Raw genomic sequence first — 13698 nt, 5'->3', positions numbered from 1 at the left:
ACACCGCATATCATTTAAATAAGCGGGGCCTGGGACTAGCAAGTCCTATCAGCAAGTTAGCAGTGTACGGTAGAGAGTGGCCCGACAGCAGCTCCTCTTTGAATGTGTTCTTTCTGCTTCTTAATAACGCCATTGAAGTGGATTGTTTAGTAGAGTTGGATAAAATAGCCACCAGGAAGTACGCTGTCAAATCTAACATGTGATCTTATTTAGTCTGACATGACTTATTTTGTATTATGTCAGCTTTATTGGGTAATACAAGTGTAAAGGTGACTATAGAGATGGCCGAGGGTGGAATTGAACCTGCATTTTCTAGCTGTGAGGTCTGCGCGCTAACCACACGACCGCCGTGCAGCCTTCATAATATATGACAAATTATTATTTTTTTTAAATAATTTGTTATATATAATGAGTTGTAATAAAAAACCCCAGCTGTAATTATACTGCTTACTGCCAAATCCACCAGTTAGTCAGGCAGGGGCGAACAAAGCACACAAAGAAAAGTGCAGACTGAAACACCCAGCAGTACATTTCTTTTGCATAACTCAGTTAAATGATCCTTTTTACATGACAGCCAACATCGGCTAGGAAATGGCATCCACTTAAAAGGCCAGCGCTGTAGCGACACTGAAAAAGATATGCCCGTTCTATTACGGCACATGCACGTGCATCGCGCCCATACATCTTGCCATGATGGTCCAATTAAAGTAATGCTCTCTGGCAAAGTGAGCGGGCCCCCTCGCTAGCAACGCTGAAGAATGAAACAATAAAACAGGGATAATGTCTAGTGCAGAAAAACAAATCTTTAACTTGGCTCTCGACCGCCCGACGCTCAGCCAACAACTTTTTACTGCCGCAGCCGGAAGGCCAAAGACAACATACAGTAAAACGGCTTGTAACATGTGGAGCATCGAATTGTAGTGGTTGTGGTTTTTACTAAAAACATCGAATAAGCTTAATTTTATCGTAACGTAGCTTGCAGTCAAAACCAAAGAGATGCTAGCATTAGCTCATTTAATTGAGAATAATACAGTATTAAAAAGAGGTTGTATAATTGTATAATAAGTGTGCAAACAAAGAAAAAGTGTTCAAGAACAGGTAGTTTATGTGCAGGCGGCTGCACTGTGAATGTATATAAATGCCACAGAGACAAGGAGCTGAGAGGGTATGGCAGCCAGCTGTATCCATGGCAACAAGAGTCAACATATTCCCTCTTCACCACGGCACTAATGACCCAGCTATACCACTTTATATCTGCTGGGAAAAAAAAAATGCAGGAGGCCATTCTGCCGGGAGAAACGACTGCTGAGTGTTCATACAGCTCGATTCTGTGTTTGGAAAAAAAAAAAAATGATTTTGAAGCGAAAGGATGCAACATTTCAAGCGTGTGAAGATCTTTGTGGACCCGTAAAGACCCGGGTGTCTAAGCATTTCAGACATTCCAGCTGGAAAATAAACCCGGACCAGCACAAGCGGTAAGAGAAGGGGATGCGAGAGTACATTACTTGAAATAAAACATAGCTAATGGCTGGATATAACCTAGTACAATGACGCATTCCTTATATATTTCACATTTTCTACACATATTAAACATTCAAAAGATGGATTCACTCACTGGGATAAGCCGTTAAGAGCATAGAAAACCTGTTTATGACTTTTTCCAAATATGTTTTTTAGCATTATCAGAGTTCTGCAAACATGAAACAACACTCCTATAGTCACCTTTACACTTGTATTACCCAATAAAGCTGACATAATACAAAATAAGTCATGTCAGACTAAATAAGATCACATGTTAGATTTGACAGCGTACTTCCTGGCGGCTATTTCATCCAACTCTACTATAAACGATCCACTTCAAATGGCGTTATTAAGAAGCAGAAAGAACGCATTCAAACAGGAGCTGCTGTCGGGCCACTCTCTACCGTACACTGCTAACTTGCTGATAGGACTTGCTAGTCAAGTCTAGCCGGCTGACGTCACTTCCCAGGCCCCGCTTATTTAAATGCTATGCAGTGTAGCGAGGGACGACTGTATTGACTTTTTGACGAAGGACATTTACGTATATATATTTATATCGATTACCTTTGCCGTTTGCCTCGCAGCTAGGAAACCCGGGTTCAATTCCACGCTCGGCCATCCATAGATTTGACAGCGTACTTCCTGGTGGCTATTTCATCCAACTCTACTATTAACGATCCACTTCAATGGCGTGATTAAGAAGCAGAAAGAACGCATTCAAACAGGAGCTGCTGTCGGGCCACTCTCAACTGTGCAATGCTAACTTGCTGATAGGACTTGCTAGTCCCAGGCCCCGCTTATTTAAATGCTATGCGGTGTAGCGAGGGACGACTGTATTGACTTGTTAAGGACATTTATATACATTTATATCAATTACCTTTGCCGTTTGCCCCACAGCTAGGAAACCCGAGTTCAATTCCACGCTCGGCCATCCATAGATTCGACAGCGTACTTCCTGGCGGCTATTTCATCCAACTCTACTATAAACGATCCACTTCAATGGCGTTATTAAGAAGCAGAAAGAACGCATTCAAACAGGAGCTGCTGTCGAGCCACTCTCTACCATACACTGCTAACTTGCTGATAGGACTTGCTAGTCCCAGGCCCCGCTTATTTAAATGCTATGCGGTGTAGCGAGGGACAACTGTATTGACTTGTTAAGGGCATTTATATACATTTATATCAATTACCTTTGCCGTTTGCCCCACAGCTAGGAAACCCGGGTTCAATTCCACGCTCGGCCATCCATAGATTTGACAGCGTACTTCCTGGTGGCTATTTCATCCAACTCTACTATTAACGATCCACTTCAATGGCGTTATTAAGAAGCAGAAAGAACGCATTCAAACAGGAGCTGCTGTCGGGCCACTCTCTACCGTACACTGCTAACTTGCTGGACTTGCTAGTCAAATCTAGCCGGCTGACGTCACTTCCCAGGCCCCGCTTATTTAAATGCTATGCAGTGTAGCGAGGGACGACTATATTGACTTTTTGACTAAGGACATTTATATATCTTTATATCGATTACCTTTGCCGTTTGCCTCGCAGCTAGGAAACCCGGGTTCATATTGGCCATTTTTTTCACCCCATTTTGCTCAAACTTTACAGAATATGTGCTTCTAATGCTTCTAATGCAGCACGACTCCTACTTGCTCTCGGTCGCTGACCTCTCCACTTGTTTGCGGCGTGAGCTCGTGATCCGTCCCCGTGCTCCCAGAGTCCCTCCAGCTTCCAATTATCAGTCATTTATTCTCTAATCTCTCCATCCAGACGCAGCCTTGGTCCTGGTCCATATGGCCGAGGGCTGGGGAAGCAGCTGGCCCTGTACCCACCCAAACCGGCCAGGTTACACACACACACACACACACACACAGGAAACACACACGTACAACAGAGGACAGTTCAGGACATACCTGGCAACCTTACTACGACCCACCTGGAGAACTGCACCTACTGCAGATGATGTTGTTGTGTAGAGATTTGTGGTACTAAGACAGGGGTCTCAAACACACGGCCCGCAGGACACTAGTTTGAGGCCCCCGCCTTGATATGAAAGTTTAATGTTAGTGCGGCCCGCGCAAGTTTGATATGGATGCTGTATGGTATCATGTACCCAGAAAAAATTATTACGTTTGATTAATGTTCATGCTAAAGGTGAAATAACTGTTAATAGTTATCCTCCCTATCCGTGTGGAAGTGGTAAGTTTTTGGCTATTTATGTTTATAAATGTGACTATAGTCGTGTTTTGTCATGTCTACAGGGCTCTAATAATGCTTTGTTCATTTTAATCTGAAAAAAATAATTTGTCTACCCACCAATAATATGTGGTTTCTTAAGTTTTTATTATTTGCTGTTTTATTATTATTATTATAACTGATTGATTGATTTTCTTTATTCTTGATTTGTTTATTTATTTTTCATCTTATGTTGTGTAGAAAAATAAAAAGTAAGATATTTGAGAACAGTGGAATGTTTTATCAGAGCTTATCTTAAAAAAAAATTTGTTTTTAATAAATGCGTTTTTTGGGTTTTTTGTTTTTTTTTTGAAAAACCTGATGCAGACCCGAGCTCCAGTGGCCCCCAAGTAAATTGAGTTTGAGACCCCTGTACTAAGAGGTAGGTTGGGTTGCTTAAGGCACCACTGAAGGTCCAGGTACAAAATGTAGCAGCCTAACAAACATCACAACCAAATATGCAATTTCATTTAAAGCCCCGCCTTCCTGCACTTTTTTTTTGACTGAGCGTCCACATGTCCATCATGGCATGCAGCACTCAAACTTTCCCCTGCTGATATTCTTTTTTTTTTCTGTCTATCATTTTTCAATTATTTGCCGGCTTGAAGGTGACGGCGAAGGTCACGTTGTATTCTCCACAGCGAGAGATGAGTTGATGTGTTCTCCGCTTAAAAAAAAAAAAAGAGACATGCAGCTGTCACCCGTGATTGTATTTTCCCCTCAGTGAACATATCCACGCTTCCTGTGTGCATATGCATCCCTCCCTCCGCCTCCTCCGTGGTGCATGCTGGATCAGCTCCACTCACTTCTCTTTCTCTTGTTTTCCCATCCCTCCCTCTATCGCTCTCTCTGCCCCCGCGTGACCCTCCCTTCTCCATCTGTTAGTCTGATGAAAAATTGCAGAAACATTGTTCTCGCCATTCCTCATCACCCAAAATAGACTCGGCCTATTAAAAGGGCCACTTCCCCTGTGGACGTCTGCCAGGAATATGTACTTGAACAAAAACTTTTCAAAGAAATATATCATAATTGAAAAGGTTTTCGCTATGCTTTGACATTCTTTGGCGACTTAGCTGTATCAAAAACTACCTGTACAAAGACACCTAAAAACACATGGGTGCAGATCACCATAATATATACCACCATGCGGGATGCGGGTGATGTCTACATGTAGGGAGCATCAAGCACTACCACATACTTGCTCACGGTGCAACGAAACGAAAACACAACACATCCACAGCAAGTTAACACATCACATAAATCATACAACTAAGTGCTAAACACAACACATAAATGAAAACTGGTATTTTTCCACATGCCCGCAAGTCATGCTGGGTAAAAACACATGGGTGCAGATCACCATAATATATACCGCCATGCATCTTCTGGAATGTTGTAACCATTCCTAGCTAAACAAAAAACAAAAAAAACACACTACCTGCTTGGCTCCTTGAAAGCTGCGAGACAGGGAAAACACTTACTTTTGTCTCTGGGATGCGGGGATGTCCACATGTAGGGAGCATCAAGCACAACCACATACTTGCTCACGGTGCAACGAAACGAAAACACAACACATCCACAGCAAGTTCACACATCACATAAATCATACAACTAAGTGCTAAACACAACACATAAATGAAAACTGGTATTTTTCCACATGCCCGCAAGGCATGCTGGGTAAAAACACATGGGTGCAGATCACCATAATATATACCGCCATGCATCTTCTGGAATGTTGTAACCATTCCTAGCTAAACAAAAAACAAAAAAAACACACTAACTGCTTGGCTCCTTGAAAGCTGCGAGACAGGGAAAACACTTACTTTTGTCTCTGGGATGCGGGGATGTCCACATGTAGGGAGCGTCAAGCACAACCACATACTTGCTCACGGTGCAACGAAACGAAAACACAACACCTCCACAGCAAGTTAACGCATCACATAAATCACACAACTAAGTGCTAAACACAACACATAAATGAAAACTGGTATTTTTCCACATGCCCGCAAGGCATGCTGGGTAAAAACACATGGGTGCAGATCACCATAATATATACCGCCATGCACCTTCTGGAATGTTGTAACCATTCCTAGCTAAAAAGAAACCCACCATGCTAACTGCTTGGTTCCTTGAAAGCTGCAAGACAGGGAAAACACTTGCACATACTTTCTCACGGTGCAACGAAACAAAAACACAACATATCCACAGCAAGTTAACGCATCACATAAATCACACAACTAAGTGCTAAACACAAAACATAAATGAAAACTGGTATTTCCACATGCCCGCAAGGCATGCTGGGTAAAAACACATGGGTGCAGATCACCACAATATATACCACCATACACCTTCTGGAATGTTGTAACTATACCTAGCTAAAATGAAACCCACCATGCTAACTGCTTGGTTCCTTGAAAGCCGCGAGACAGGGAAAACACTTTTCAACTTGCGGTATTAGTTTTGTCTATGGGATGCGGGGATGTCCACATGTAGGGAGCGTCAAGCACAACCACATACTTGCTCACGGTGCAACGAAAACACAACATATCCACAGCAAGTTAGCGCGTCACATAAATCACACAACTAAGTGCTAAACACAACATATAAATGAAAACTGGTATTTCCACATGCCCGCAAGGCATGCTGGGTAGTCCAGCTGCAACAATATGAACTATGAACGGTAGAACATTGCATGTCAAGAACATGTTCACTCCTCATTGACTTGATTTTGTAATCAAGCAAAAAAGCTACCCAGCATGTCTTGTAGTTTCCAGGAAAAATACATGCTAACTCGGGTCAATGAGCGCTTTTTGTAGCTCTACCTTGTTAGCAATGCTAGTTAGCACCATCTATATGGGTGATTTTCCTGAAAGGGATACCACAGAGGATGATATTATGTCCACGACATTGGGTAATACGAGTCAAGCCATTTAAAGCAAATTTAAAGCAAATTAAAATACAAATTTAAATACATTGATGAGACAATAACATCTTACTTATGTCTGACATGTCTTATTTTCTCTATATATGACTATAGGGGTGTTATTTAATGTCTAGAGGGCTCTAATAATGTTAAAACCCATATTTAGAAGATGGTAAACAGATTTTCTGTGTCATAACTATGAAAATATTCCTTCTATTAATATTGAATCCAAATTAGAAATTGACTTATCGCGGAAACGTCTGGAAACAATTAACTGCAACAAACGAGGGACAACCGGACACTTGCCAACATTACAGCACGCGCTTCCACTTTGTGACATTCTTACATGACGCTGTGACATATGCTCGCTAAACAGCATCTTTGGAAAACTCACTGAGGAAAAAAAAAAACATGACAGGATTGACAAGGAGGCCAGATGACATCCTAAAGACATAAAAAGACAAGTTTCTCATTAAAGGAGCGAGGCGAGGAGAAGATCTGCTCAGCTGCAGCATTCTTGATCATCCCGTTTGTGAGGTTACAGCTTGTCTTAGCCCATGCATGCGTGCGTCAATCATGTTCCCATTTTTAGCTCTGATGATGTTTTTTTTTTTTTTTTCATTCTTTTTCTGATTCTCGCGCGTCTCTGCTTCTCAACTACTACCAGAATAATGAATCACTTCTGGCGCCTTCTCCTCTTTGATTTGTTTGCATTCAAGCAGAGTTCAACAGGTTTGAAATCATTTTATTTTTATTTTTTTCCACAGAGTTTAATTTGCACCTGCAACTGCTCATTTGGCATTTCACTGCCAAACAATGGAATTATTCAAAGTGATGTATTTGGCTTGAATAGTGACTCTCCGTTCCAATACAGCATGATATGATTTGTCTCACTAAAAAGCCTTGGATGTTTGCGTTGATTACTGTTTACCGGTGGTTCTCAATCGGCGGCCTTTGGGCCACATCCGGTACATCCATATCAATTTTATTACATTTTAAAACAAATTAAATAATTTAATAATAATAATAATGATTACATTAAAAGGGTGCACGGTGGTCGTGTGGTTAGCACGCAGGCCTCACAGCTAGGAGACCTGAGTTCAATTCCACTCTTGGCCATCTCTGTGTGGAGTTTGCACATGCGTGGGTTTTCTCCGGGTACTCCGGTTTCCTCCCACATTCCAAAAACATGCTAGGTTAATTAGCGACTCCAAATTGTCCATAGGTATGAATGTGAGTGTGAATGGTTGTTTGTCTATATGTGCCCTGTGATTGGCTAGCCACCAGTCCAGGGTGTACCCCGCCTCTCGCACAAAGACAGCTGGGATAGGCTCCAGCACCCCAAGCGACCCTCGTGAGGAAAAGCGGTAGAAAATGAATGAACATTAAAAGGGTGCACGGCGGATGAGGGGTTAGCACGCAGGCCTCACAGCTAGGAGACCCGAGTTCAATTCCACCCTCGGCCATCTTTGTGTGGAGTTTGCATGTTCTCCCCGTGCATGCGTGGGTTTTCTCCGGGTACTCCGGTTTTCCTCCCACATTCCAAAAACATGCTAGGTTAATTAGCGACTCCAAATTGTCCATAGGTATGAATGTGAGTGTGAATGGTTGTTTGTCTATATGTGCCCTGTGATTGGCTGGCGACCGGCCCAGGGTGTACCCCGCCTCTCGCCCGAAAACAGCTGGGATAGGCTCCAGCAACCCCTGTCACCCTGGTGAAGATAAATGGTAGAAAATATACATGAAAAAATATCTGCATTATGTATGCATGAGTACACAAGGTAGAACAACAAAACAACAGTACTAAATAATGTTAACTCATTCAATACTAAAAAGTTTTTATAAACCTGAACGCCTGATTCCAACAAAGTATTAATACATTTTTTACATTTCTTTTGTGCGGGAGGCTAAAAGAAGTGCTGATGCAACTCCTCACCAATGCATTAGACTTGAGAGCAATTTTAGTGCCATAAAAACAACCACTAGGTGGCAGAGGTCCATTTAATAAGAGGAAGGAGAAAGCTGCATATTTTCCTGAAACTTACTTATTACTCCTGCTCATTACTAAAGAACGGAAAAAGAAAGAAAAAAACTTCTTTTAATGAAAGATTGGAGCCTAATCTTTCTTTTAGCTTAAGCTTTCTTAAAGCCACTTCTAAGAGTTTGAAGGAGTTCTTGCGCATAACACAATAACACAGAGACGACCCGAGACTCTCTTGGGTTTGAGTCTGGCACAGAGATGCTAATTGGTCCCTTTTCTCCCTCTCCATTAACGTGTGTGTGATGATAACAGCCTCCATCACAGTGAATTGGGAGGAAGGAAGGCAGAGATGATGATGATGATGGTGGCGGTGATGATGCTTTTAGGGAGAGACGGAATGACAGAGTTCATGTGGGGGAGGAAAGTGAAGAAAGTTTTGAGCTGTGAGACTGTGTGAATACAAAAGACCTTCTCAAGTTGCTAAAAGCTGCAGTTTGACAGTCAGATTGAGCCTCATCGCCTCGTGTTTTTGTCCGACACCAAAATATAACAAACAGCTGCATGAAGCAGAGCCTTTCTGATCCACTGCAATCCATAGTTAATAGCTGGAAACAGTGCCACTCATTTTGTACAATTGTAACTTTTGTAATATTGTGGCATCATCAACAACATCCCTGATGACCGATGTCACCATTTCAACTCATACCGTTATGTGTTTTATTTTTTTGATAGATGTAATTTCCTGCTCCTTATCATCTTCTCCATAATCCTCTCAGGAAATGATTTCTATTTTTAAGCTGAAACAGCCAACTAATGTACATATTTAGAATATTATCCCCATAGAAAATAATAGAAATTGATATAATCTATTCCGGAAAGTCAAAAGAAGAAAGATTAGACAAATTGTACCTGTAGATTTGTCCTAACCGAATATGACATCACTACTATTAGACTAAATATAAAACCAGCAAAAATTGAGGACAGTTCTGTTTCTAGAAATGGACTTCTATTGTTTACAAACTGCGTAATTTGATGTCTTTATCCAGCCACTGTGCTGTCCGATCAGTGTATGCAGGGGGCGTGGCAAAATAGTGTCCTATTTTTGCTTTACTAGCCCGCAAAACCTGGTATCTTCAACGATGGTAAAGGGCTGATCGTTCAGCGTGGATAGCGCTTCAGGTTTTTTGTTCTTTAGTAATCAGCAGTAGAACATAGGTTTCAGGAAAATATCAGTTCCCGACTAAAAAAATATATGTTTTGCTTTTTGTCAGCTCTAATATCCAAATGATTATACATAAAAACAACATAAACAACATAAAAATGTGTGATTTTACATCAAAATAACAAACTATTTACAAATATAACACGATCTCTGTTGAGCTCTTATCAAATGAAATGTGCTGAGGTGAAATCCACAAGTGGAGAGTTGCATCATCACCCCTTTTTCACTCAAAAAAATGGTAAAAGACGTGGGAATAAGTTTGGGTTTATAAAAAGATAAACTGTTTTCGGAAATTAATGAGTGAAAAAAACGAGCTCAAGGCCAAAAAGTGGCCCCCTCCCCGCAATTTGAACACTGTATTTATTGAAACCATATCTCCACGCTTATCATTGTGTCCTCTTGCAAGCTATGTTGTCAACAAGGTGAAACCAATCCATTGTCATGTTTTGTTTTGGGTTTTTTTTTTTGTTTACACATTCAGCTTTCTTTCATTGTTTGCATATTTGCCACTGGTGCCGCTCCACAGAGTCTAATAAAACACAGATGGCGAAGTCTGTCGATAATTCTCATGAAAATGCTGCAAAATTAGCTTTCTGTCTGGCGAGTTATTGATTCTGAAAAAAAAGAGGTCTCATTTTCCTGGAAAGGGACTCTAATATCACCCAGTTCCTCTCGCACGTTGGGAATTAATGTGTTGATACAGGGCCTGAAGTGAGTTATTAAGTTTAATGCATGTACTGTACACCAGACTCCTCTTGAAATGCATGAAATTAAAAATAATAAAATGCTCTCTGTGCAGCTTTCCTCTATTTTGACTCTACTTGTTTCTTTTACACAAAGACGACTACCATTGCACTAGTAGTGAGATAACTTGTTTTTTTGATTGTAGATGTTTGGCTGTGGCTGACACTTCAAGGGGAAATACACTTTTTGGAGAATCCTTATGTGAAACATGAACACATATTTATTTCCCTTTTCTGTGCATTACAGTAAAGTCTCGTTATATCGATATTCTCAGGAGTCGGAAAAAATACCGATATAACCGGACTATCCATATATCCGATCCTGCGCCGAACTGCATTAAAAGTGGGCGGATCTTTGATATGGCATGTAATTTTCTCCTTGAGTTCATGGATTGCGTATCTAGCATGCTTTTGTACTACAATAAATTTTGTACTACAGTAAATAAAAATAAACTTACGCTGTAGTGATTACCGGTTACCGGGACATAATTCACCCCGGAACTATCGATAGGGAAGGTGTTGCCACCCGGAGGGGTAGGCGCGAGGGACGGGTGTTTTCCGCTGTGTGTGCTGCACTCTGGTGGTGGAAGTGTGAAAAATAAAGTTGACTGGAAGCAGCCGTTCGCCGTGTTCTTTTTTGGTATTGAAATCCTTAAGCAAAGATTGATTTAAGCTGCTTTTGTATCGATATAAGCAGACCAAATTGGCTGGCGGGAGATGAAAAGGGCATCGTAGTAACCGGATTATCATAATAACCGGGTATCGTACTAACGGAGCTAATTATATCATAAAAGACTAGAAATTTGCCGGGAAATGAAAATAGTATCGTAATAAGTAGTAATTCGTTTTAACCGATATCGATATAACGAGACTTTACTGTATAGCGTGAGAAAACGAGTCAATATGAGCTTGCTAACAACGCACATAACCTATTTTGACTATTATTTTGACAAAAAAAAATCATGCAAGAGCAAGTACCTTGATGATAACTTGTAATACTTATCGCATCTTGCCGTATTTTGATGATTTAAAGCAGTACCGAAACTTCTTTCATCGCTCAGGAGCTTACGCTACTTCCGTCAATGACAGCAACATAGATGCAACAAAAACCGCTGGTGAGAGGTCGTGTTAGTCCGCCGGATAAAAATGTAGCAAAAAACAGTACCTTGATTAATATATAAGTCTGTTATGTAAATGGAACACTGTTCACAGCGTCACAATATGTACTACCCATGACGTCCATTGTTAGATAGCTAATATTAACTTGTTTTCTCACGCTAGAATGCACAAAAAACTGAAACAAATATGTGTTCATGTTTCACATAAGGATTGTAAATGGTGGACCAAATTCCCCCACAAAGTGCATGTCCCCTTTAAGAGAATAATCCCAATGTTGTTTCAAGTTACAGTATGCAACCTTGCGGTTAAAATGCTCAGGACAGGTAAACAGAAGCTATAGCCATGCCTGGAGGCGTATCTATAGAATATGGCTCATATGCACGTCAGGGGACATCAACATTAGCATTTATTAGAGGGGGAGGTTAATGCTAACTTGTTGGTCCCTATTAGCTTGTGAGATCCCTCACCTGTTTATCACCTTATTAGCATTGTAGATTAATGACATCTCCAATGACTTACAGGAATATCACGAGGTGCAGGAGCTAATCAGTGCTGGTAATAAATTGTACTTCAAGATGAAAAGTTGCTACCCCAGTGAGGGTAAGTGGCATAGAAAATGGATGGATTTCGACTGTATGTATGTATCAGGTAATAATATTGCAGTATTTCTCAAAGTACTACAAAAATTTGTAAATGACTTTGTAGTTTTTTCGACTTCATATTTTTCTACTGTATCCTCGCAATGCTATAGCCTTTTTTTCATAAACATACAACTTTTTTCTTGTAATAATTATTTATTTATATTCTAATAACCTCAATTTTTAGGTTATTCTCATTTTTATTCATTTTCTTCTCCTAAAATTGCAGTTTTTTTCCCTGTAATATTACGACCATTTGTTGTGAAACTATTGCTTTTATTTTTCTAATAATATTTCCACTTTATCAATATTATTTTGGACCGTATTTTTATTTTATGACTTTTTTTTGATGCATGTATATGTTGTGTACTCCTCATAGTAGTACAACATTACTTTTCCTAAAATTCTTACTTGATAATTGTAATATTGGGACTTTATTTGCATAATTTGCCGATATTTTTCCTAGTAATATTCCAACTATTCTTTTAAAGATATGACTACATGCCTGTAGTATTTATACAATCACTTGCAAAATTGTGAGTATGTCTTTTCTTGTCATTTTTCTAAAATGTTTTTTTAGAAAAATTACCGGTTTCTTGAAATGTTTAAGTTCATTCTCATAAGACTTTTTTATTTTAAAAACATATTCCTGTTATATTCTGTCTTTATATTTATTTGTTTACTTTATTCTCATAATATTAACTTGATCTAACTTTTTATCAGGGAAAAAAAAAACAATAGTCCTAGAACAGAACCCTGAGGGACTTTGTGGTGTTGTTTGACACAAAAAGATACTCGGGACATTCCATGTCCAACCACAAAATGTTCCATTTGAAACGTGATAAGTGATATTATTTCACAGCATTTTAAACGTAATTTTACTATCCAGTTTGTCATACTACATGTTTTTTTCTGGTAAATTGTAAAAATATGCTTTGTGCTTGTCATATTAGTATGTCTCCCTTGTCAATGAGACCCTATTACCGCCTATGTACCAATCACAGTAAACACAGACCCAAACTGTATTAAAGCCATTAAAGCCGCAGATGCACAATACCAGCTATTCATCACCAGCTGACCATTCAGCCACCAGCTCAGACGTGTTATTAAATATAATGAAGAGGCATGGGAGTACAAATTTTTGAGCTTCTATTTCGGTGTGCTTGTTTCTTTTATTATGTTTGCCCCGCATGGGCTGCTGAGAGCACAAATGACAATATTTTATGTAATTGCGTGTTGGACACAAATAATAATAATAATAATAACGTTGATGCCGGATGTAAGTCAGTCTTGGACTTTATAGTTTTGGTGCTATT

Source organism: Doryrhamphus excisus, linkage group LG21 (assembly GCF_037039965.1).
Source record: "Doryrhamphus excisus strain RoL-2023G ecotype Guam linkage group LG21, RoL_Dexc_Guam_v1.1, whole genome shotgun sequence".
Taxonomy (NCBI): Eukaryota; Metazoa; Chordata; class Actinopteri; order Syngnathiformes; family Syngnathidae; genus Doryrhamphus; species Doryrhamphus excisus.
This window is presented reverse-complemented; position numbering follows the sequence as displayed.